This window comes from Oryctolagus cuniculus, chromosome 11 (assembly GCF_051225735.1).
Source record: "Oryctolagus cuniculus isolate XC-2025 breed Fujian yellow rabbit chromosome 11, ASM5122573v1, whole genome shotgun sequence".
Lineage (NCBI taxonomy): Eukaryota > Metazoa > Chordata > Mammalia > Lagomorpha > Leporidae > Oryctolagus > Oryctolagus cuniculus.
This window is the reverse complement of record NC_142877.1, coordinates 50645008-50671440: the sequence shown is the minus strand read 5'-3', so window position 1 is coordinate 50671440 and position 26433 is coordinate 50645008. Positions and strand designations below refer to the sequence as shown.

The 26433-nt window shown below is 38.5% G+C and overlaps 1 protein-coding gene and 1 pseudogene across 2 annotated transcripts in view; one reads left to right on the top strand and one right to left on the bottom strand.

The window, feature by feature from the left end:
- Nucleotides 1-15776: 15776 nt before the first annotated feature.
- LOC108175946 (uncharacterized) overlaps nucleotides 15777-26433 on the bottom strand; it is a 162671-nt gene continuing 152014 nt past the window's right edge. The window contains exons 5-6 of the transcript XR_016216693.1: nucleotides 17434-17605; nucleotides 15777-16370 (exon numbers count right to left, since the gene is read on the bottom strand). The gene's annotated coding sequence lies outside the window, so the exon portion shown is untranslated. The remainder of the gene's footprint in view (nucleotides 16371-17433; nucleotides 17606-26433) is intronic.
- On the top strand, nucleotides 19326-20238 carry LOC100348953 (S-phase kinase-associated protein 1 pseudogene; annotated as a pseudogene). Its single transcript, XR_016216694.1, has one exon. The product of XR_016216694.1 is annotated as an S-phase kinase-associated protein 1 pseudogene (transcript).

Sequence of the window (26433 nt, the reverse complement as noted above, 5' to 3'; positions counted from 1 at the left end):
GTTTCCTTTTGGGTGTTCAGTCAGTTGTCACCGATCAGGGAGAACATATGGTATTTGTCCCTTTGGGACTGGCTTATTTCACTCAGCATGATGTGTTCCAGATTCCTCCATTTTGTTGCAAATGACTGGATTTCGTTGTTTCTTACTGCGGTATAGTATTCTAAAGAGTACATATCCCATAATTTCTTTATCCAGTCTACCGTTGATGGGCATTTAGGTCGGTTCCAGGTCTTAGCTACAGTGAATTGAGCTGCAATAAACATTAGGCTGCAGACCACTTTTTTGTTTGCCAATTTAAATTCCTTTGGGTAAATTCCAAGGAGTGGGATGACTGGGTCGAATGGTAGGGTTATCTTCAGGTTTCTGAGGAATCTCCAGACTGACTTCCATAGTGGCTTGACCAGTTTGCATTCCCACCAACAGTGGGTTAGTGTCCCTTTTTCCCCACATCCTCGCCAGCATCTGTTGTTGGTAGATTTCTGAATGTGAGCCATTCTAACCGGGGTGAGGTGAAACCTCATTGTGGTTTTGATTTGCATTTCCCTGATTACTAATGACCTTGAACATTTTTTCATGTGTCTGTTGGCCATTTGGATTTCCTCTTTTGAAAAATGTCTATTGAGGTCCTTGGCCCATCTCTTAATTGGGTTGTTGGTTTTGTTTTTGTGGAGTTTCTTGATCTCTTTGTAGATTCTGGTTATTAACCCTTTATCTGTTGCATAGTTTGCAAATATTTTTTCCCATTCTGTCGGGTGTCTCTTCACTCTCCTGACTGTTTCTTTTGCAGTACAGAAACTTCTTAATTTGATGCAATCCCAATAGTTAATTTTGGCTTTGACTGCCTGTGCCTCCCGGGTCTTTTCCAGAAACTCTTTGCCTGTGCCAATATCTTGAAGGGTTTCTCCAATGTTCTCTAGTAACTTGATGGTGTCAGGTCATAGATTTAGGTTTTTAATCCATGTTGAGTGGATTTTTGTGTAAGGCGTAAGGTAGGGGTCTTGCTTCATGCTTCTGCACGTGGAAATCCAGTTTTCCCAGCACCATTTATTGAATAGACTGTCCTTGCTCCAGGAATTGGTTTTAGATCCTTGATCAAATATAAGTTGGCTGTAGATGTTTGGATTGATTTCTGGTGTTTCAATTCTGTTCCATTGGTCTATCCATCTGTTTCTGTACCAGTACCATGCTGTTTTGTTTACAACTGCCCTGTAGTATGTCCTGAAATCTGGTATTGTGATGCCTCCGGCTTTGTTTTTGTTGTACAAGATTGCTTTAGCTATTCGAGTTCTCTTGTGCCTCCATATAAATTTCAGCACCAATTTTTCCAGATCTGAGAAGAAGGTCTTCGGTATCTTGATTTGTATTGCATTGAATCTATAAATTGCTTTTGGGAGAATGGACATTTTGATGATATTGATTCTTCCAATCCATGAGCATGGAAGATTTTTCCATTTCTTGGTATCCTCTTCTATTTCTTTCTTTAAGGTTTTGTAATTCTCATCGTAGAGATCTTTAACATCCTTGGTTAAGTTTATTCCAAGGTATTTGATTGTTTTTGTAGCTATTGTGAATGGGATTGATCTTAGAAGTTCTTCCTCAGCCGTGGCATTGCCTGTGTATACAAAGACTGTTGATTTTTGTGCATTGATTTTATACCCTGCTACTTTGCCAAAATCTTCTGTGAGTTCCAATAGTCTCTTAGTAGAGTTCTTTGGGTCCCCTAAATAAAGAATCATGTCATCTGCAAAGAGGGATAGTTTGAGTTCTTCCTTCCCAATTTGTATCCCTTTGATTTCTTTTTCTTGCCTAATAGCTCTGGCTAGAACTTCCAGAACTATATTGAATAGCAGTGGTGAGAGTGGGCATCCCTGTCTGGTACCAGATCTCAGTGGAAATGCTTCCAACTTTTCCCCATTCAATAGGATGTTGGCTGTGGGTTTTTCATAGATTGCTTTGATTGTATTGAGGAATGTTCCTTCCAAACCCAGTTTGCTTAGAGTTTTCATCATGAACGGGTGTTGTATTTTATCAAATGCTTTCTCGGCATCTATTGAGATAATCATATGGTTTTTCTTCTGCAGTCTGTTAATGTGGTGTATCACATTGATTGTCTTGCGCACATTAAACCATCCCTGCATACCAGGGATAAATCCCACTTGGTCTGGGTGGGTGATCTTTCTGATGTGTTGTTGCATTCTATTGGCCAGAATTTTATTGAGGATTTTTGCATCTATGTTCATCAGGGATATTGTTCTGTAATTCTCTTTCAGTGCTGCATCTTTTTCCGGCTTAGGAATTAAGGTGATGCTGGCTTCATAGAAAGAATTTGGGAGGATTCCCTCTTCTTCGATTGTTCTGAATAGTTTGAGAAGAATTGGAGTCAGTTCTTCTTTAAATGTCTGGTAGAATTCAGCAGTGAATCCATCTGGTCCTGGGCTTTTCTTTGTTGGGAGGGCCTTTATTACTGTTTCAATTTCTGTCTCAGTTATGGGTCTGTTTAGGTTTTCGATGTCTTCCTGGTTCAATTTAGATAGGTTGCATGTGTCCAGGAATCTATCCATTTCTGATAGGTTTCCCTGTTTGCTGGCATACAAGTCCTTGTAATAGTTTCTGATGATTCTTTTTATTTCTGTGGTGTCTGTTGTTACATTTCCTTTTTCATCTCTGATTTTATTGATTTGGGTCTTTTCTCTTCTTTTTTTAGTTAGTTGGGCCATTGGGGTGTCAATTTTGTTTATTTTTTCAAAAAACCAGCTCCTCGTTTGGCTGATTTTTTGGAATGTTTTTCTTGATTCAATCCTGTTGATTTCTTCTCTGATTTTAATTATTTCTCTTCTCCTACTAGTTTTGGGTCTGGTTTGCTGTAGGTTTTCTAGATCCTTGAGGTGAATTGAAAGCTCATCCATTTGGTGCCTTTCCAATTTCTTGATGTAGGCACCTATTGATATAAACTTCCCTCTTAACACTGCTTTTGCTGCGTCCCATAAGTTTTGGTATGTTGTGCTGTTATCCTCATTTACTTCCAGAAAGTTTTTGATTTCTCTTTTGATTTCTTCTATGACCCATTGTTCATTCAGGAGCATGTTGTTCAATCTCCATGTGTTTGCGTATGCTCTTGGAATTCCTGAGTTGCTAATTTCCAACTTCATTACTTTGTGGTCTGAGAAGCTGCATGGTATGATTCTAATTCTTTTGAATTTGCTGAGACTTGCTTTATGGCCTAGTATGTGGTCAATCCTAGAGAAGGTTCCATGTACTGCTGAGAAGAATGTAAAATCTTTAGCTGTAGGATTGAAAGTTCTGTATATATCTGTTAGATCCATTTGGGCTATAGTGTCGTTTAAATCTACTGTATCCTTGTTGATCTTCTGTCCTATTGATCTGTCTATTTCTGAGAGTGGAGTATTGAAGTCCCCCTGTACTATTGTATTGGGGTCTAAGTCTCCCTTTAAGTCCGTTAACAAATCGTTTAGATAAACCGGTGCCCTGTAGTTAGGTGCATATACATTGATAATTGTTATATCTTCTTGTTGAATTGATCCCTTAATCATTATGTAGTGTCCCTCTTTGTCTCTCTTAACAGTTTTTGTGGTAAAGTTTATGTTGTCTGAAATTAAGATGGCTACGCCTGCTCTTTTTTCATTTCTGTTGGCATGGTGTATCTTTTTCCAGCCTTTCACTTTCAGTCTGTATGGATCTTTGTTGGAAAGATGTGTTTCTTGTAAGCAGCAAATAGATGGGTTTTGTTCCTTAACCCAATCAGCCAATCGGTGTCTTTTAACTGGACAGTTCAGGCCATTCACGTTCAATGTGACTAATGATAAGTGGTAACTTTGCCCTGCCATTTGCCAAAGATAAGTTCTAATATATGCTTTGAATTCCCTGTGATCTTTTGCTGTGAGCTTTCCTTCCTTGGTTTCCTTCCTTTACCTTCTTTCATATTGATGACCGTGTTTCTTTGTTTCTGTGTGTAACACATCTTTAAGCATCTTTTGCAGGGCTGGACGAGTGGCAACAAATTCTTTCAATTTCTGTTTGCTATGAAAAGTCTTTATTTTACCTTCATTCACAAATGATAGTTTTGCAGGATATAATATTCTGGGCTGGCAGTTGTTCTCTCTTAGTACCTGGGCTATATCTCGCCATTCCCTCCTAGCTTGTAGAGTTTCTGATGAGAAGTCAGCTGTGAGTCTGATTGGAGATCCTCTGAGAGTAATCTGACGTTTCTCTCTTGCACATTTTAGGATCTTTTCTTTATGTTTCACTGTGGAGAGTTTAATTACAATGTGTCGTGGTGAGGATCTCTTTTGGTCGTGTTTATTAGGGGTTCTGTGGGCTTCCTGTACTAGGATTTCTCTGTCCTTCTCCAAACCTGGGAAATTTCTGCTAATATCTCACTAAAAAGGCCTTCTAATCCTTTCTCCCTCTCCATGCTTTCAGGAACTCCTAGAACCCGAATGTTGGGTTTGTTAATAGTATCCTGAAGATTCCCGACAATATGTTTTAGATTTCTAATTTCCTCTTCTTTTCTTTGGTCTGACTGTATCCTTTCCTGTTCTCTGTCTTCTAAGTCCGATATTCTCTCTTCTGCTTCACCCATTCTGTTTGTAAGGCTCTCTATTGTGTTTTTCATTTGATCTATTGAATTCTTCACATCAGTCACTATCCCAGTTTCCTGTTGTACTAGTTGTTTCGTTTCATTTTGATTCCTCCTTAATATTTCATTTTCACGAGAGAGATTTTCTATATTGTCCATTAAGGATTTCTGTAGTTCAAGAATTTGTTTTTGAGAACTTCTTAATGTTCTTATCAATTTTTTGAGATCTGCTTCTTGCATTTCTTCTATATCATCATCCTCATAATCTTGAATTGGGGTGTTTTTCATTTGAGGGCTTCATGGTGACTTCCTTGTTTTTATTACCTTGGTTTTTGCGTTTGTTATTTGGCATATTGGAGATATTTGGTTTCTTCACTGTGGTGCTTTTTCTTGTTATACTATGACTCTAGATTAAGAGGACTGTCTGTTTTTGATGGAGCCTTAGGGCTTGAGATGGGTGTGGCCTGAGAGCTCTGTTTGGTGTGCCAAAGGTGACACTCCCAGGTTAGGCGTGGTAAACCTCTCTCTCTCTCTCTCTTTCTTTTTTTTTTTTTTTTGATTCAAAAGGGAAGTTATTCTGCACAGCTGAACGAAGTTGGAGGTAGTTAGCAGGCAAATGATATACCCACAGGAGCCAGAGATCAGAAGCTCTTTCCCAAGGACCCCACAGGGAATCTGTTCGGCCCTCAGAGTGGGCTCAAATTCTCCTTCAGTCTCCCACTGGGTTGCCAAAGTTACGGAATTGTAGCGTCTCTGGAGAGTGCTCACGTGAATTCCGTGAGTTCTCTCCCCCACCGTCTCTTTTTTCACAGTCTCGGTTCAGTAGCACCACAAATTTACTAGGTCCTAATCTCCTGTTAATTTGCCCCACCCAGAGTCAGGTTTTTCTGCTAGGCTCAGGGCCGGTGCAGACCTGAGGTCGCTCTGCTTATGACGTATGTCCAAGATGGCGCCTGCTCTTTGTCTTGCTCGCCCTTGAGAGGTGAGCGGAGAGAGAGAAACCCGTGTCCGTACCAGTCACCTTTTTTTTTTTCCTCTCTCCCCCCCCCCCCGGGGTCGTTCCCTCTAGTCTCCTCTCTCCGCTTGTCTTCCGGTGTCTCGGGCTATTGAGGTTCGGCTCACCTCGCGTTCCAGCGCTGGTGTGTTGAGTCTGCCGCTGGTGTCCCGAACTGTGGACTCCCACGCCCTCCACGCAGGTCCGCTCCCCTTCCAGTGCTGATGTGTGGACTCGGAGCCCTGGACGTCCCAAGTCTCCCCGCTGTTGTCTGTGTGGCATGCACTCCCCTTCGAGCACTGGCGCGCAGAGCCTGCAGCTTGCGCAGCTCGGTCCCGTGGCTTGGCTTCCGCGGCTCGGCCCCGCGGCTCGGCCCCGCGGCTCGGCTTCCGCGCGGTGGGCGACCTTGTTCTCCCAGTAGGTCCTCCAATTCACGACCACTCAATCCAGAAGGGTTTCCTCTGCAATATTTTCCTGGTTCTTTTTTCTGAGGCTACCGTAACTCCCCTTTTATTAAACTAAATTTTCCCGGACTATCGGTGCGCGCCCTCACTATTCCGCCATCTTGGCTCTGCCCCGATAATTCAAATTTTAAAATTAGCCCACAGGATTTTTAAACATGGTTTGATATTCTGATGCTTTTTTTTATTTACCTTTTTAATCTGTTTTGGGAAAAATAATTGAGGAATTTTAAAGTTTTGGGATTTACCTCTTTAAAATTGTGAAAATAAACTTTTCTAACACTGATGTGAAAGTAATCCCTACTTTGTGCAATTAAATCTATGTCAGAGCATGTTATATGGTAATGTTATGTAGGAAATTTTGTGATATAAAAGTTAATGTCACTAATTAATATGTTCATTTTTTAATGGCTTCTTAATCCAACCATTGTTGACCATCCCACCTCAGCCTGGCACTCTGAGTCTTACCATTCTTGGAACTTATACTACTTGTCAAGTCTTATGGTCTACTTGTGCTTCTGTGTTGCTGAACTAGCAATTGCTCTGTGATGTATTTTGTGCTGGAATGGAGCAGAGAAACTGTGTGCAGCACTGTTCATGTTTAACCCTACCCTCGAGAATGCCTGAGAAACTCACTCTATTCCCAGCTCTCAAGAGAAACAAAATAAATCCTTTCCCTCTGTTGGCAAAAAAAAAGTTTCCTCACATACGTTTTGACTGTAAGACATTTAAAATATACCAAACTTAAAAATCCTCAAATCCAAAGAAATATAGTAAAGATGAGACAATGACTTTTATGGGAAAAAGTATTGTGTTTTTATAGTTAAAATGTTTTCCAGAGGCTGGCATTGTGGTATAGTGTGTAAAGCTTCTGCCTGTGATGTCAGCATCTCACATAGGCACTGGTTCATGTCCCAGATGCTTCTCTTCTGGGCCAGATTCTTGCTAATGTCCTGATAAAGAAGTGAAGGATATCCCAGATGTGTGAGCCCCTGCTACTCATATGGAAGATCAGATGATGGTTCTGGCTCCTAGCTTGACCTTGGACCAGCCTTTGCTGTTGTGGCCATTTGGTGAGTAAAACAGTGGATGGAAGACATCTCTTTTTATCTCTCTTTCTGTAACTCTGGATTTCAAATAAATAAATACATAATAAAAAATTTCCAAATAAATCACTTCTGATGGTTTGTGTGTTTATAAGACAAGCTAAATTTTCAATTATCAGTCAATGTTTTAACAATGGTGTCAATGTTTCTATCTAGTTGTGCTCCACAATGTGCAAAGGAAAATATAAGCTTGGTATTTTGATGTAGTGAATTTCTTCCTTAATGTGACATTATGTTGTTTACTAATGATTCTCACATTTTAATGAGTTATTTTTTGAGCCAAAAGTAAAATAAACACATATCCATAATTTAATAAAAGTTTCAAAGAAAAACTTACTGATATGGCAATTCTCTTAATCTATTTCATGCTGCTATAACCCAATAACACAGGAAAAAAGGAAAATATTCAAAATGAAATTACATCAACCTAATAAACTTCTATACAGCACAGGAAGCAACAAAAAGAAGAGAAACTGACAGAGTGGGGGAAAATATCTGTGAATTACATCTGGTAAATGATTAATATTCATAAAATATAATGAGCTCATGAAATTCAACATTAACAAAACAAACAATCCTTAAAGAGACGGACAACAAACATGAATGGACATTTTTAAGAGGAAGGAATACAAGTGGTCAACAGCATAAGAAAAAATCCTCAGAAACACTAGCCATCAGGGAAATGCAAATAATACTACAATGATATCTCAATTTCAATAAAATTGATATCACCCAACAATCTTTCGTTATCTCAACTTAAAGCAAATTACCTTGAAGCAGTGGTAAAATGACAGATCTCTCCTTTAATGTGATCTTTAAGCTTAGAGCACATTATTTTCCTAAAATTACTTTATTTTCAAAGTCTCATTAAATTGGTTGATTCATGACTGACGTTTAAAAACACTCAATTTTCCTTCTCTTCTAGAAATCATCACCTTGCTGAACATTATTTTCCTTTTTTAAAGATTTGCTTTATTTACTTGGAAGTCAGAGGGAAGAAGAAGAAGGAGAAAGAGAAGGAGAAAAAAGAGAGAGAGAGAAAAAGAGAGAGAGAGAGAGAGATCCTCTATCCACTGATTCACTCTTCAAATGGCCACAACAGCTGGAGCTGGACCAATACAAAGCCATGACCCAGGAGCTTCTAAATCTTCCACATGGATGCAGGGGCCCTAGTACTTCGGTCATTCTCCACTGCTCTCTCAACTGGGAAGTTGGATCAGAAGTGGAGCAGCTAGGACTCAAACCAGAACCCATATAGAATACTGGCTTCACAGGTGGCAGCTTTACCCACTACACCATGGTGCTAGACCCAAGCATTATTTTCTAATAATTTTTAATGAGATAATCTGCTTTCATGGTGTTTCTAGCTACTACAGGTAAGAATTTTATAAAATATTTGCCACTGCATAGAAAAGTTATTTCAATTTAATTAAAAGAATTTGCTTTTCTTATTAATCTTCACATTTCAAGATTTGTTTTGTTTGTTTCTTGCAGCATTTCTCTTCATGGTATACATTTCCTTGCTGGAAAGGTTGACATGGGTCCTGTGGACATAACAAGTCACACCTGGAATACAAGAACCTTGGTAAAATAAAGGTATTTTATCAAATATTTATGTGGTACTTCAAAATGTTCAAGGAGTAGCGGTTTAGCAGTTGGTCTAGCCACCACTTGGAATGCCCACATATCACATCAGAGTATCAAGTCCTACCTCTGCTTCTCATCCATCTTTCTAGTAATGTGCAGGGGAGGTAGTAGATGGTGACCAAAGTGCTTGTATTACTGCCACCCATATGATAGACCACAAAGGGGTTCCTGGTCTTGGGTTTAGACTGGCCTAGCCCTGGCTGTTGCAGGCATATGGGGACAAACCAGAGTATGGAAGGAAGACAGATCTCTTTCAGTCACTCTGCCTTTTAAATAAGCTTATATATTTGTAAATATTTTGGGGGACAGAATTGTGTTGCAGTGGGTAAAGCCACTGCCTGTGATGGCAGCATCCTATATGGGTAACGGTTTGAGTCCCAGCTGCTCCACTTCTGACCCAAATCCCTGACAACGGCCTGGGAAAATCAGCAGAAGATGGCTCAACCCTTTGGCCCTTGCCACCACATGGGTGACCCAGATGAAGCTCCTGGTTCCATAGTTTGAACTGACCCAGCCCAGGCCATTGAAGCCATCTGGGAATTGAACTAGCATATAGAAGGTCTCCCTCTCCCTCTCCCTCTCTCCCTCCCTCTCTCCCTCTCTCCCTCCCTCTCCCTCTCCCTCTCTCCCTCTCTCCCTCCCTCTCCCTCTCCCTCTCTCCCTCCCTCTCTCCCTCTCTCCCTCCCTCTCTCCCTCTCTCCCTCCCTCTCCCTCTCTCCCTCCCTCTCTCCCTCTCTCCCTCCCTCTCTCGTTCTCTCCCTCTCTCCCTCTCTCCTTTCCTCCTTCCCTCCTTTTCTCCCCATCTCTATCTGTAACTCTTTCAAATAAATAAATAAATACTTAAAACATTTTTAAATCTTCATAAAATGAAACTAAAATATGAGGCAATTTTGGTGTAATACCAATTTTGAAATTCATATTTTTTTATTTTATGCATTTTCCATATATTATTAAAATCCCTTTTTGCCAAAAAGTTGTAACATAGTAAACTCATACTTTTAATTCTGTTTTTCATGAACTTTTTAAAGCCCCCTCACATATGTTTCACTTACTTTACTGTGCAAGATAGCACAGACAGGACTGCTGTTCCCATCTATATCTGGAGTTCTGCTGCATAAGCATCTATAGCTGTACTCCTAAGTATCTTCTTTGGTTTTGGTTACACAATAAAGATTGCACTTTTTTACCATCAAAATTTGAAAGAATACATCTCTGACCGCATCCTATTTACCAGGACTATTAAGTGACCTATAGAAAACTATACTGGATAGTTGGAACTATACTTTTTCTTTAATGTTGAGGCAGGTATCCAAAGCATGGCAAACAAATAAAATCTGCATGCAGACAGTAAGAACCTTTTACCATAATATTCTGGAACCCATAGTTTTCATCCCTCAAAACACATGAAATAGTCTCTTTTTCCCATCTTTATAATTTAAATAATAAATTTTCCCCTGAATAAGTTCACAAGTGACTTCGACACAATTTTTACAAATAGACTTTGGACAGGTGATTGACACAGCCATTAAAATGCTACTTTGGATACCTGCATGCCATATTGGAATGCCTGATTTGAGTTCCAGCTCCTTTGTTTTCTATCCCACTCCCTGCTAACATGAACTGTGGGATGCAGCAGGATCTTTGCCACATATGTGGAAGACCAAGAGAGAGTTTCAGGTTTCTGTTTCACTCTGTTTCAACTCTGCCTATTGAGATATTTGGGGAATTAATTAGCTGATATAAGATCTCTGTCTCTTCTATCTTTCTCTCTCTGCCTTTTAAAATGTTTGTATGCTATAATAGAATCTATTTTAAAAAATCAGCAAAACCCTTTACACCAGAAACCATAAATTATGAGGAAAAAACTAAAAGTGGAGCTTACTTGTATCAATGAATTCATCTGATAGGGTAAGTTCTTTGGGTTTGGGCAGCTAATCAGGTGTGGTCACAGTATTCTTCATTTACACTAACACAGAAATCCTCTTAGGGAAATCAATCCAGCCAGAACAAACCTAACAGCATCATGAAGTCCTTGAGAAGGATACATCAGCAAGGACAATTCTGGGATTAGGTAAAACAAGGCCTAAGGCAGAAATAGATTTTGATGGACTAGTTGTTACAAGATCTTATTTGAAAAAAAAAAAAAAAAACAAGATTTTGATCAAAAGCTCTAAGAAATTCAAGAAGTGGAAAATGCAGAATCACTAGAGACCTTTATGAGGTCAACATTACACATTGAATCAACTGAAAAGTATGTATTGTTACTTCAGTAGAAAATATTTTGGTTCTTAAATTGTCCATAATTTCTCATTTTAGTTTGTCAATGCATGTTGTGCCTTCAATTATGTTTCCTTTATTCAAATTTGTAAAAAATAGGCAGCATAACCAGGATTATGACTTTTAGTTGTGTTTCCACTGAATATTTTCTTCAATCAAAGCTTCCCTTCTTGATATACTCTCTGTATATCAGTAGTTTTGATTTTTAAGCAGTCCCTCTGTTTCAGAGTTAGTCTTTCTTTATAAAGCATGTAAATTATTTCTATATACCTTTGACATTGATTTGAGTTCCAGCAAAATCACTCTCCTAATATAATTATCTGCAGTGTTTATTCCAGAAATGACTTAGTTACTGAATTTGAATGAAGATATTACAGCATGGTCTTTTAGGTCATGATTGCAATTTTGTAATTTTTGTTTCTCTTTCATTTTTTCCTTATTTGGTTTAATTTTTCTAACATTAGGAGCTGTAAAATAATCTTAGGTATCTCCATGGGCCAGTCTGATAACTTTTTTCCATTTTAAATGGGTTGCAATGCTATGTTTATTTACTGAGAGATAATGCATTTCTAAAGTTTTTTATCATTATATAAAATGAACAAGTATAATTTTATAGACAGGGTACCATTTTATTTTTATTTAATAAAAACAGGCACTGCTATAAATCTCAACTATTCTTGCTTTATGAGAGAGTACAGTATATCTTTTTGCTTTTTTCATTTTTATGTTTAAGATCTATTTATTATATTATTTTACAATCATAAATATAAAAATTCACTGATTTACAGACTGCTTCTCTCACCCCTAGCCTTAAGGGTGAGTAGGGAGTAGTGGCCCATGAGAGCCTTCTGAAAGTAATAGTGGTTTCCTCTTGAACTCAATGTTAAACTCTAATACTCTAGATCGTCTTTTAGGTGCTCTATTAGTTATCACAGATCAGGGAGAAAATATGGTATTTGTCCTTTGGAACAGGCGTATTTCACTAAGTATAATGTTTTCTAGTTTCTTCCATTTTGTTGCAAAAGACAGGATTTCCTTTTTTTTTTTTTTTTTTTGCTGCTGTGTAGGTGTACATATTCCATAATTTCCTTATCAAGTCTTACATTGACAGATATTTGGGTTGATTCCATACTTAGCTATTGAGAATTGAGCTGAAAGAAACATGGGGGTACAGGTAAGTCTTTCACATACCTATCTCATTTCCCTTGGGTAAATTCCCTGCAGTGGGATGGCTGAGTCATATGGTAGGTCTATATTCAAATTTCTGAGATATCTCCATCCTGTCTTCCACAGTGGCTGTAGCAGTTTACATTCCCACCAACAGTGGATTAGGGTACCTTTTTTCCACATCCTTGCCAGCATTTTTTGCTGGTTGATTCCTGTACAGGAGCCATTGTAACTAGGGTAAGGTGAAATCTCATTGTGGTTTTGATTTGCATTTCCCTGATGGCTAGTGATCTTGAGCATTTTTTTCATGTGCTTGTTGGCCATTGAGATTTCTCCTGTTAAAAAATGCCTGTTTAAGTCCTTGGCTCATGTTTTCAATGGATTTTTTGTTTTGTGGTTATTGCATTTCTTGAGCTCTTTATAGATTCTGGATATTAATCCTTTATCATCTGCATAGTTTGCAAATAATTTCTCCCATTCTGCGGGTTACCTCTTCACTTTGCTGAGTGTTCCTTTTGCAATGCATAAGCTTTTCAGTTTGATGTAATCCCATTTGTCAATTTTGGCTTTGATTGCCTGTGTTTCTGGGCTTTTTTTTCCAAGAACTATTTGCTTATGCCAATATCTTGCAGTGTTTCCCCAATGTTCCCTAATAATTTGAGAGTATCAGACTGTAGATTTAAGTTTTTGATTGATTTTGAATGGGTTTTTGTGTAAAGTGTTAGGTAGGGGTCTTTCTTCATACTTCTACATGTGGAGATCCAGTTTTCCCAGCACCAGTTGTTGAAGAGATTGTCTTTGCTCCAGGGATTGATTTTAGCTCCTTTGTCAAAGCTAAGTTAGTTGTAGATGCTTAGGTTGATTTCCAGAGTTACTCTTCTTTCCCATTAGCATATCCATCCATATCCATCTATTTTTGGAAGAGTGCCAAGATGTTTTCAATATGATTGTGTTGAAATATGGTCTTCCATCCACTGGTTTGCTCTCCAGATGACTGCAACAGCCAGAGTTGTGTCAATCTGAAGCCAGGAGCCAGAAGCTTCCTCCAGGTCACCTACATGGGTTTAGGGACCCAAGCACTTAGGCCATCTTCTACTGCTTTCCCAGGCCATAGCAGAGAGTTGGATCAGAAGTGGAGAAGCTGGGACTTGAACTGGTTCCCATATGGGATGATGGCACTGCAAGCAGTGGCTTCACCTGGTACACCACAGTGCTGACCCCCACTGATTTAAAATTATCATGAATAAATAGTAAACTACAAAGTATTGGAACATCTGTATGCATATGAACTTATGTTGATATCAATTTAACATGAGTCATTACAAATTTAGAACAATGTGTATAATCCCCATAATAATGATGAGAACATTTTTATATATAAAAAAGGAAATGAGAAAGTAATCAGGATGAGTCTGTACAAAAAAGACACCCAGTTGTATGCAAAGAAAGCCAATAAAGTAGGCAAAATGGTAAAAGAAAATATAAGACCTAGAGAAAACACATAGCAAAATTATAAAACTAAGTGCTTTTTTACCATAATTAATTTGCCAGTACATGGATAAAACTTCCCAGTGAGAAATATTGGTATCATGAATGAATAAATAGCAACAGTGGTTAAGTAATATAGTGTGAATAAGAAACTCACTTCAAATATAATCATATTCATACTTCAAAACTGAAAGCATGAGAAAAAGGTATTTCATGCAAATAGCAATCAAAAGAGAGTAGAAGATGCTATATCACTATAAAAAAGTAGCATTTGTGACAAAAACTGCTATGAGACAAAGAAAGATAAAATATGAAAAGTGGTCACTCTACTAATACCTATAAATTTATAAAGGTGCATTCACCAATATTTGTACCTCTAAATACAGAAAGCAGACACTGATGCAGTTAGAGTGATAAAAAGACATCTCTATAAGACTAGAGATGTTAGCACCCTACATTCAATAGTGAACAGAAAAACCAGAGAGTAGTTCAAGAAGAAAAAATAGGACTAGAGTAATACTTTAGATTAAGTGGAACATATATGTACACGCATGCATGTGTATGTGTATACATGTATGTGTGTGTGTGTGTCCCACATAGGAACAGTAGAATAACATTTAGTATAAGTGCATACAAAATGTTTTCCAAGGCAAAGCATGTTGGAATACAATACTAGTGTTGATAAGTTATAAGCCTGCAATCATTCCACTTATCATTTGGGGTCATGTGAAACAAAATAAATCAGTAGCAATGAAAGTGGGAAAACTTACCAATATATGGAGATTAACCAGTTGGTTAAAAAATGATGATGAAGGAAGCTAGAAAATATCCTGATAAAATGGAAACACAGTGTACTAAACCAATGGGATGCAGCAAAAACAGTGCAAAAATGGAGATGCATAGCTCTAAGCAATCACATTAAAAAAGAAAAAATGCGAATCAAATGTCTAGGTTTTTAACTTATGCAGTAAAAAAAGAACCCAGTAAACTCAAAGATAGCAGAAGAAAATAACAGATTATAGCATAGATATACAGCTCAGAGAAGTGAATAACAATGAAGAAAATAAATGAAACTAAGATTTGATTATTCAAAATGGTGAACATTCACCAACATTGGCACAGCAGTTAAGACACCACTTAGGGAACCATATCACATATCTGAGTGCCTGGTTTGTACCCCAGCTTCTCTGCTTCTGATGCATGTAATTACTAAGGCACACCTGTGAGGCAGTAGATGATGACTCAACTGCTTGCACTGCTGCCAACTATGTGGGAGCTCCATATTGAGTTCTGGGCTCCTGGCTTCAGTCTGGCTCAGTCTTAGCTGTTGAAGATACTGGGGAAGTGAATCAGAGGACAGCAGATCTCTCTCTCTCTATCTCTCTCTCTCTCACACACACACACACATTTGAATAATAATGAAAGTATTTTGAAATGTAAATAATTTTAAAAGACAAGCAAAATTTACTAACTTGTATCAGAGTTAAGAAAAAATGGAAATAAAATAACAAAAATAAAATAAATCAACAAATCAGCAAAAAAAAATGAGGGGGCATTGCTACAGTTTTTCACAAATGGAAAGAATTGTAGGAGAATGTTGTCAACAATTATATACCTATAAATGAAACAATCTAATAAAAATGGACAAATTTCAAGAAGCACATTCTATCAAGAATATGTTACAAAGAAACAGAAAATTTCAATTGAGTTTAATGAGAAAATAGCAGAGATATATTAAATTATGGGAGATATTACTCATGAATTAATAATGAAACCCAACTATAAAGATAAATCAAAAGACAAAATGCCTTGGTTGATTAATTGTAAAAAAATGCAAAATAATTAATAGTAGTATTTCCCAAACACATAAAATTAAGAGGAGGAAAAATTCTAATTGATTATATGAGACAAGCAATACCCTGATTAAAAAAAATCAGGCAAAGCCACTAGAAGAAAGAGGAAACCAAAAAACTATACCTCCTGTGAATACTGATACAAAAAGTCTGTACAAAACAATACCAAAATAAATGCAACAGTTATTTAAAAGATTTCATACAAAAGCTTTATTCTTGTAAAGTAAGGTTAGTTAAACATGCGAAAATGAATCATTGTATTAATGTCACATTAACAAGCTTGAAGGGAAAAATACAAAAATTTAAACTGATGCAGAAAAAAGATTTGTCACAACATCCTTTCATGATATAGAGACTCCACAAAGTAGTAATAGAGGGAAACTACCTCAACATAATAAAGCCAAATATGAAAAAAAAAACAAAGTTACCATCAACCATACTGAAGTAAATTTTAAGATCAGGTACAAGATGGGGTCGGCACCGTGGCTCACTTGGTTAATCTTCCGCCTGTGGCTCTGGCATCCCATATGGGTGGCAGGTTCTAGTCCCAGTTGCTCCTCTTCCAGTCCAGCTCCCTGCTATGGCCTGGGAAAGCAGTAGAAGATAGTCCAAGTGCTTGGGCACCTGCACCCACGTGGGAGACCAGGAAGAAGCACCTGGCTCCTGGCTTCGAATCGGCACAGCACCGGCTGTAGCGGCCATTTGGGGAGTGAACCAATGGAAGGAAGACCTTTCTCTCTCTCTCTCTCTCTCTCTCACTCTGACTCTCTATAACTCTACCTGTAAAATAAATAAATAAATAAATAGAAAAAAGGAAAAAAAAGATCAGGTACAAGGTAAAATTGCTGACTTTCAACATTTGCAATATACATAGTCCTGAATCCCACAGATGGAGGCTGGAAGAAATGCCAAGCTCTAAGAGCAAGATGAGGGCACACTGTGGCAGCCTGTGCCACTGGTGATATTGCATGAAGGAGAACTTTGTGGACTGCACTGACTTTGAACCAAGCCTGTAGACCTAGTGAGAAGGAGGGTATCCACCTAATCTAGTAAAGGAAAAGCACATTTTTTCCTCCCCATTCACACACAAGGATGCTGTCAATCATTGGAAAGAATGTACAATCTTGATACCAGTACAAGCTGTATTGGCTCTCATGTGCATGACCTGGGGAGTTTACCAGACAAAAAAAAGCCATGTTTCCCACTGACTTTGAGTCTGGCTGGGAGAGTTGAGGGGGCACCCACTTAGGATTGACAGGTGCCCTCAACCTCTCAATCTATCATAGACTCTGGGGCTCAAACTACCAAAGTGGAGTACCCAGAAGCAGCTGACTCTGGAAATGACTCTGCTTTCTCCATGGACAGGGTAGGCTCATTGAGACAGAGAGAGGATTCTCTGCACCCCATGACCATGGGAAATCTGTGACTACAAGATAAAGCATGAGGCCTAGCTGGGTCCCTGGGAAGTTACTGTGTCTGGAATCAGAGGCTCAGAACTCTCCGACTGCCTGGGATAGGTCACTACTGAGGGTTCTATGCTCACTCTGAAGACTGCAGAGATCTTTTTTGCAGTTCATGCTCACTGTAGGATAATCCTGGGCATCTGCCAATTTAGAAGAAAGGAGGTGAGGTTGTGATTATAGCAATAGGCATGATCAGACCCTCCCACCTACTGTCAATAGAGATCTACCGAGCCCAACTTTGCTGTCACTTTGGCTTCTAACCCCTGCCTTGAGCACTGACCAGAGCTACCTGGCCCTGATGAGCGCACATCTCCAGGTATCCACTGAAGAAACAGACACTCCACTAAGCCACAGAGGCACAGGTCAAGGATAAAACATACCACTGAAAAGAATGATGAAGAATATCAATCAAACTGCAAATATGAATGTACATCCTCCTCAAAATAGATCAGGTTCATAGTTGTATTTAAAATATAGCAAGCTGATTTCTTTGATTGAAGTCAGGTGTCATGCTGAAAGAGCAAGATGCATAGAGTACCTCCAAAAATGGCACTGGGAATGAAGACACAACACAAAAATAATTAGGGAAATCTAGATACTCACCCAAAGTGACATGTAGTCTTCAGAACCAATTACAAATTTATTCAAACAACCTTACTATAAGACATTATTTTTCCTAAAACACAAGTGCATTTCCATATTAAATAATATATCAATACAACTCTTTATATTTAAAGAGAAGCATCTTCAAAATAGTGCACTTACTTTTCCAATTAAAGATTGACCATTTGGTTGCTGTGATAATTTATCTCTCTCATATATCAAAAATAATAAAAAGAATCCCGCAAATTAGAAACAGAACAAAAAGTATACTCTCAGAATTGAATTATCAATCTGGTGTAATTGGCTCTTAGCTACTACCCACAAAAAGTGTGATATTAACATAAAATCAGACAAACATAGAAGACTTGAGAAGTTCCAAAATCCTGGATCCTGGTTTAGCCTGGCCCAGTCCCACACAATGAAGCTATATGGGGAGTGAACCAGCATTTGGAAGATTCTCTCTCTCTCTCCCTCTCTTTCTGTAACTCTGTCTTTCAAATAAAGTTTAAAGAATCTTTAAAATTTTTTTATATTTTGAAAGACAAACTGATGTGTTTTTATTTGAAAAATACATAATCTTACAAGGAAAAGATATTCTGAGGAACTTGCTAAGAATAAAATTCAGAATTCTGCTGAATATAAAAGATGCAAGTATCAATTACATTTCTGTATAGTAGCAATAAACATTCTGAAAAGATAATTAACATTGACGTTCAAGGTAGCATCAAAGTGTAAATAAACTAAGAAATTTAAGAAAAATGTTGGGATTTTGTACTGGAAAAATAAAAAATCATACATTTTTTAAAATAAAGCAGTGATTCCAATGAGATATTTTGAAATTACAACAAAGACATGATTACCATTAGTCATTAGGGAAGTGCAAATCAAAACATAAGGAACATATCATTTAAGATTCAGTAAAATGACTCTGATTCAGCCATAGATAAACATTGCAGGGACATAGAGAAAATGGAAACTTCATATACTTCCAATAAGATAGCGCAATTCCATGAGAAAGAATTTAGCAGTTTCTAAGCAGGTTCTACATGGGACTATTTTTACCTCTGCAGTTTCTCTCCCAGGTATGCCAAAAGACACAGAATCCACATGCACACAAAGGAGCACTGCAGCAATATTAGTGAAAGACAAATATGAAAGCAACTCAAATATTGATGTGTAACAAAAACAGTCTGTAATATATCTTGTATAATGATATACTGTTTGGGAGTCAAAATTAATTAACAAATGACACAAAATTAAAAACTCAAGAGAAGAAATATGAAACAAAACTCAACATATTGTAACACTGTATGATTCCAATTATAGCACATGTCCAGAGAAGATCAATCTTTTGATTGGTTTAGATTAATTCCTGCTGGGGCTGTGGGTGAATGAGGTATTACTACAAATAATATGTAGTATTTAGGGATTAATGAAATTGCATTAACATTAGAATGTGGTTATGATTATGTAATTCCCAAAATAGTACAAAGCATGGAACACTTACTTAAAACATGGGATAAATAGGAGTGGGAAGACAGGCTCCTGAATTTGGGCTTTGCAGAAGAAATTGAAGACCAACCGATATGATGGCATTCGTACATTGTACAGAAGAACAAATGAAAATATGCTCATTTTGGTTCAAAAATATTTAAAACTATTGAGTGGCCTTGTCGTCCGCCTTTCTCTTCTTGCGTTGACGCCGCCCCTCTCTCGTCAGCCTCCGGCCCGCCGGCTCCTCAAACCCGAGCACCATGCCTTCAATAAAGTTGCAGAGTTCTGATGGAGAGATTTTTGAAGTTGATGTAGAAATTGCCAAATAGTCTGTGACTATCAAGACCATGTTGGAAGATTTGGGGATGGATGATGAAGGAGACGATGACCCGGTTCCTCTACCAAATGTTAATGCAGCAATATTAAAAAAGGTCACTCAGTGGTGCACTCACCACAAGGATGACCCTTCTCCTCCTGAAGACGATGAGAACAAAGAAAAGCGAATGGATGATATCCCTGTTTGGGACCAGGAATTCCTGAAAGTTGACCAAGGAACACTTTTTGAGCTTATTCTGGCTGCAAACTACTTAGACATCAAAGGTTTGCTGGACCTTACGTGCAAGACTGTTGCCAATATGATCAAGGGGAAGACTCCTGAGGAGATTCGCAAGACCGTCAACATTAGGAATGACTTTACTGAAGAAGAAGAAGCCCAGGTACACAAAGAGAACCAGTGGTGTGAAGAGAAGTGAAATGTTGTGCCTGGCACTGTAACACTGTAAGGATTGTTCCAAATACTAGTTGCACTGCTCTGTTTATAATTGTTAATATTAGGCAAACATAGACAAATGCAGCAGCAAATCATTTGTTTTAGCAGAATATTGTCCTCACTGCATGTGTAGTTTGAGTACAGATTCCAAACCCGAGTTTCGTCTAGTATGATTGAAAGTTCCTGTTTACTTTGCTCTGAATAAAACTGAACTGTGGGTCCTCGATAGAAAGTGGCATTTGGGGCATCCTCTCTTCTCGCAGAGTGATTGCTGCCTAGTTTATTGTCCAGTTAAATTGAGTGATCTTTTAAAAGTTGGCACTGTAAATAAAACAACTTCCAAAAAGTTTTCTGAAATAGAAAAAAAAAAACTATAACATGAGGGGCCTTACGATTCATGGACAATGTCTAGTGTGAAAGAACTATGCATGTTTCAGATTTCTTATTTGATATTGCCCTACTTCAAATTAATTCTATATACACTTAAGGAACTACTACACTTTCATTATGTGAAACAATTTAAAAGATGTATTAATTACCAATTTAAGGTAAAGTACTGCCTGCTACTTGCTCTACTTGGCCTGGGAAAAAAACAATTCTGTTACTTTCAGATTATCTTTGTCTTAATAAAATAATTCCTAAGGTCACAATAATAGTTGTGATGCTAATTTAAATACTTTAACACCTCTTAGCCTTATACACGTAGTAATATACAGTTTTAAGCTTTGTTTTTGTTGACAATAATTATACATATCTACAGGCTGCAGTGTAGATTTTAATCCATCATATAATCAGTAATTATCACATCAGAATAAGCAACATTTTCCCTTCTCTGACATTACACCTTATAATCAGAGCCTTGGAACACATTGCTTCTATTTGCTCATAAAAGAAAGAATACATTATGATGTACTATAGTCACTACACCACTCTATGTAACACTCAGACCTCACTCCTATAATCTGACTCTGATTTGGTACCAATAACCCCAAGTAGTTTCTAACAAGTTTTTTAATTAGTTTGAAATAAAAAGATATACAGAGAGAGACAAAGAGAAAAAAGAATACTCCCATCCAGTGGTTCATTTAACAAATGAATAAAACAGGCCGGCGCCGCGGCTCACTAGGCTAATCCTCCGCCTAGCGGCGCCGGCACACTGGGTTCTAGTCCCAGTTGGGGCGCCGGATTCTGTCCCGGTTGCCCCTCTTCCAGGCCAGCTCTCTGCTGTGGCCAGGGAGTGCAGTGGAGGATGGCCCAGGTGCTTGGGCCCTGCACCCCATGGGAGACCAGGAGAAGCACCTGGCTCCTGGCTCCTGCCATCGGATCAGCGCGGTGAGCCGGCCCCTGCGCGCCGGCCGCGGCAGCCATTGGAGGGTGAACCAACGGCAAAGGAAGACCTTTCTCTCTGTCTCTCTCTCTCTCACTGTCCACTCTGCCTGTCAAAAAAATAAAAAAAAATAAAAAAAAAATAAAAAAAAACAAATGAATAAAACAGCTCTGGCTGTACCAGACTTAAACCAGTATTTAGATATGGCACCAAATGCACAGGTGATAAAAGAAATTAGGACTGTAAAAACGACAACCAAAAAAATTCTGTATACCAAAGAAAAAACTAAAAAGAGAAAGCAAAGAATGGGAGAAAGTATTGGCAAACTTATTATGATTAAAGGGATAATACAATGCTATTTTGATTTTTTTATATTTTTTTAACTTTTATTTAATGAATATAAATTTCCAAAGCACAGCTTATGGGTTACAAAGGCTTTTCCCCCGCATAACTTCCCTCCCACCCACACCCTCCCCTCTCCCACTCCCTCTCCCCTTCCATTCACATCAAGATTCATTTTCAATTCTCTTTATACACAGAAGATCAATTTATCACATATTAAGTAAAGATTTCAATAGTTTGCACCCACACAGAAGCACAAAGTGTAAAATACGGTTTGAATACTAGTTATAGCATTAAATCACAATGTGCAACACATTAAGGACAGAGATCCTACATGAGGAGTAAGTGCACAGTGACTCCTGTTGTTGACTTAACACATTGACACTCTTATTTATGGCGTCAGTAATCACCCTAGGCTCTTCTTATGAGCTGCCAAGGCTATGGCAGCCCCCTGAGTTCACTAACTCTGATCATATTTAGACAAGGCCATGGTCAAAGTGGAAGTTCTCTCCTCCCTTCAGAGAAAGGTACCTCCTTCTTTGATGACTTGTTCTTTCCACTGGGATCTCACTCGCAGAGATCTTTCATTTAGGTTTTTTTCCCCCAGAGTGTCTTGGCTTTCCATGCCTGAAATAGTCTCATGGGCTTTTCAGCTGGATCCGCATGCCTTAAGGGCTGATTCTGAGGCCAAAGTGCTGTTTAGGACATCTGCCATTCTATGGGTCTGCTGTGTATCTCACTTCCCATGTTGGATCGTTCTCTCCCTTTTTTATTCTATCAGCTAGTATTTGCAGACACTAGTCTTGTTTATGTGATCCCTTTGGTTCTTAATCCTATCATTATGATCAATTGTGAACAGAAATTGATCACTGGGACTAGTGAGATGGCATTGGTACATGCCACCCTGATGGGATTGAATTGGAATCCCCTGGTATGTTTCTAACTCTACCGTTTGAGGCAAGTCCAATAGAGCATGTCCCAAATTGTACATCTCCTCCCTCTCTTATTCTCACTCTTATATTTAACAGGATTCACTTTTCAGTTAAATTCCAACACTTAAGAATAATTCTGTATTAATTCAGAGTTCAACCAATAGTAATAAGTAGAACAAAAAATACTAAAAGGGATAAAATATTAAGTTGTTCATCAACAGTCAGGACAAGGGCTGATCAAGTCACTGTTTCTCATAGTGTCCATTTCACTTCAACAGGTTTCCCCTTTGGTGCTCAGTTAGTTGTCGCCGATCAGGGAGAACATATGATATTTGTCCCTTTGCGACTGGCTTAATTCACTCAGCATAATGTTTTCCAGATTCCTACATCTTGTTGCAAATGACCGGGTTTCATTGTTTTCGAGTGCTGTATAGAGAACCTGTCTCATAATTTCTTTATCCAGTCTATTGTTGATGGGCATTTGGGTTGGTTCCAGGTCTTAGCTATTGTGAATTGAGCTGCAATAAACATTAATGCGCAGACAGCTTTTTGTTAATTTCCTTTGGGTAAATTCCAAGGAGTGGGAAGGCTGGGTCGAAAGGTAGGGTTATCTTCAGGTTTCTGAGGAATCTCCAGACTGACTTCCATAGTGGCTTAACCAATTTGCATTCCCACCAACAGTGAAAAATGTCTATTCAGGTCCTTGACCCATCTCTTAAGTGTGTTGTTTGTTTTTATGTTGTGGAGTTTCTTGATCTCTTTGTAGATTCTGGTTTTTAATCCTTTATCTGTTGCATAGTTTGCAAATATTTTTTCCCATTCTGTTGGTTGCCTCTTCACTTTCCTGACTGTATCTTTTGAAGTACAGAAACTTCTCAATTTGATGCAATCCCGATAGTTGATTTTTGCTTTGACTGCCTGTGCTTCCAGGGTCTTTTCCAAGAAGTCTTTGCCTGTGCCAATATCTTGCAGGGTTTCTCCGATGTTCCCTAATAATTCGATGGTGTCAGGTCATGGATTTAGGTCTTTAATCCATGTTGAGTGAATTTTGTGTAAGGTGTAAGGTAGTGGTCTTGCTTCATGCTTCTGCACGTCGAAATCCAGTTTTCCCAGTACCATTTATTGAATAGACTGTCCTTGCTCTAGGAATTGGTTTTAGATCCTTGATCAAATATGAGTTGGCTGTAAATGTTTGGATTGATTTCAGGTGTTTCAATTCTGTTCCATTGGTCTATGGTCTGTACCGTGCCATGCTGTTTTGATTACAACTGCCCTGTAGTATGTCCTGAAATCTGGTATTGTGATGCCTCCAGCTTTGTTTTTGTTGTACAAGATTGCTTTAGCTATTCGAGGTCTCCTGTATCTCCATATGAATTTCAGCATCATTTTTTCCAGATCTGAAAAAAATGTCTTTGGTATTTTGATTGGTATCGCATTGAATCTATAAATTGCTTTTGGGAGAATGGACATTTTGATGATATTGATTCTTCCAACCCATGAGCATGGAAGATTTTTCCACATTTTGGTATCCTCTTCTATTTCTTTCTTTAAGATTTTGTAATAACAGAATAAATCTTTTTTAAAAGGAAGTGTGCTAGTGGAGTTGGCATTATGCTGCAGCTAGTTAAGCCACTGCTTTTAAGAATCTATATCACAGTGACAGTTTGAATTCTGGTTACTCCAATTCTGATCAGGCCTCCTGCTAATTCAACTGTGAAGGCAGCAGATGGCCCAAGTACTTGAGCCCTTACACCTGTGTGGGAGACCCAAATTGAGTTCCTGGCTTCTGGCTTCAGCCAGATCCAACTCTGGCTGTTGCAGCCATCTGGGCTGTGAACCAGTAGATAAAAGCGCTCGCTCGCTCTCTCTCTCTCTCTCTCTTCCCTTTCTCTGTGTGTGCATGTGTGTATCTTTCTGTATCTCCCTCCCTTTCAGATTTTCGAATAAATAAAATGAATTTTTGAAAAAGAATAGATTAGTGACTCACTTCCAAAACAGATCATTTATTTCAATTATGCTTATAATTAGTTTAATATCATTGTGACCTTGAAAGTCATTTAGAAAACTATTACCATTTATATTACTGTTTATAAAGACTTCCTTGATTTGTGCAAAGAAATTTTATCATCTACAATATATTGTATACCCCATATACCCATATTTTATTTTTAGAACATTGTCTAACACATATTTTGCCACTATGTACAGGGTATTATTATTAGTATTAAAATGAAATACGTAAACCAAGTAATAAGTATTAAGCTATAAACTAGCACCAAGAAATGTAATTTTAAATTTCTATGTTCACTAAAATAGGCTCATTTATCTCAAAACTGACTTTATACTGAATAATATTTTTTCATAAAAATTATGGCTCTATTGATAACCATCTAAGATCTTTCTAATTCTAAATATCAGTGACTCTTACCATTCATTGAATTCTTTACATTTGGTTAAACATCATAATCCACTTTTAGTTGACTGATATATATGCTTTTATATATAAATATATGCTTTTCCAAAAATCATTGTATATCCATACTACCTACTTTACTTCCTATAAAGCTGCCTTATCCAGCAAAAAAAAGAGACAGTTTCAGTTGTTCAGCATTATACATAACTGTAAATTTCAGTATTATAACAGTAGTTTAAGAATAAATACAGAGGAAGATACAGATATGCAAAATGATAGGAAAGATATTTATACAGTAAACAAATATACTTACTTCTAAAGTTGTAAGATTTGAATATTTAGAAAAAGAAAAGCGGGGCCGATGCTGTGGTGCAGTGCATTAATGCTCTGGCCTGAAGCGCCGGCATCCCTTATGGGCACTGGTTCAAGACCTTGCTGTTCCACTTGCTGTCCAGCTCTCTACTATGGCCCGGGAAAGCAGTAGAAGATGGCCCAAGTCCTTGGGCCCCTGCACCCACGTGGGGGATCTGGAGGAAGTTCCAGACTCCTGGCTTTGGATCGGCGCAGCTCTGGCCATTGAGGCCATATGGGGAGTGAATCATCAGATGGAAAACCTCTCTCTCTCTCTCTCTCTGCCTCTCCTCTCTCTGTGTAACTCTGACTTTAAAATAAATAAATAAATCTGCAGGAGGGCAAGATGGCGGAATAGGAAGGGAGCACACTGATAGTCCGGGGAGAGACAGTTGAATAAAAGTGGAGATACTGCAGGTTCAAGGAAGAGTAGGGGAAGAAACAGCAGAAGAAACTCTTCTGGAACGAGTGATTCACAGTGGACCTGCGTGGAGAGCGTGGAAGTCCACAGTTCAGGACACCAGCAGCAGACTCAACACACCAGCGCTGGAACGCGAGGTGAGCCGAACCTCAATAGCCCGAGACACCAGCAAGGAAGTGGAAAGAGATTAGAGGGAACGACCCCGGGGGAAAAAGTTCACCAGGCTAACTAGAAGAGAGAGAGAAAGAGAAAAAAAGTGACTGATATGGACACGGGTTTCTCTCTCTCCGCTCACCTCTCAAGGGCGAGCAAGACAAAGAGCAGGCGCCATCTTGGACATACGTCAAAAGTAGAGCAACCTCAGGTCTGCACCGGCCCTGAGCCTAGCAGAAAAACCTGACTCTGGGCGGGGCAAATTAACAGGAGATTAGGACCTAGTAAATTTGTGGTGCTACTGAACCGAGACTGTGAAAAAAGAGACGGTGGGGAAGAGAACTCATGGAATTCACGTGAGCACTCTCCAGAGATGCTACAATTCCATAACTTTGGCAACCCAGTGGGAGACTGAAGGAGAATTTGAGCCCACTCTGAGGGCAGAACAGATTCCCTGTGGGGTCCTTGGGAAAAAGCTTCCGATCTCTGGCTCCTGTGGGTATATCATTTGCCTGCTAACTACCTCCAACTTCGTTCAGCTGTGCAGAATTACTTCCCTTTTGAATCTAGAAAGA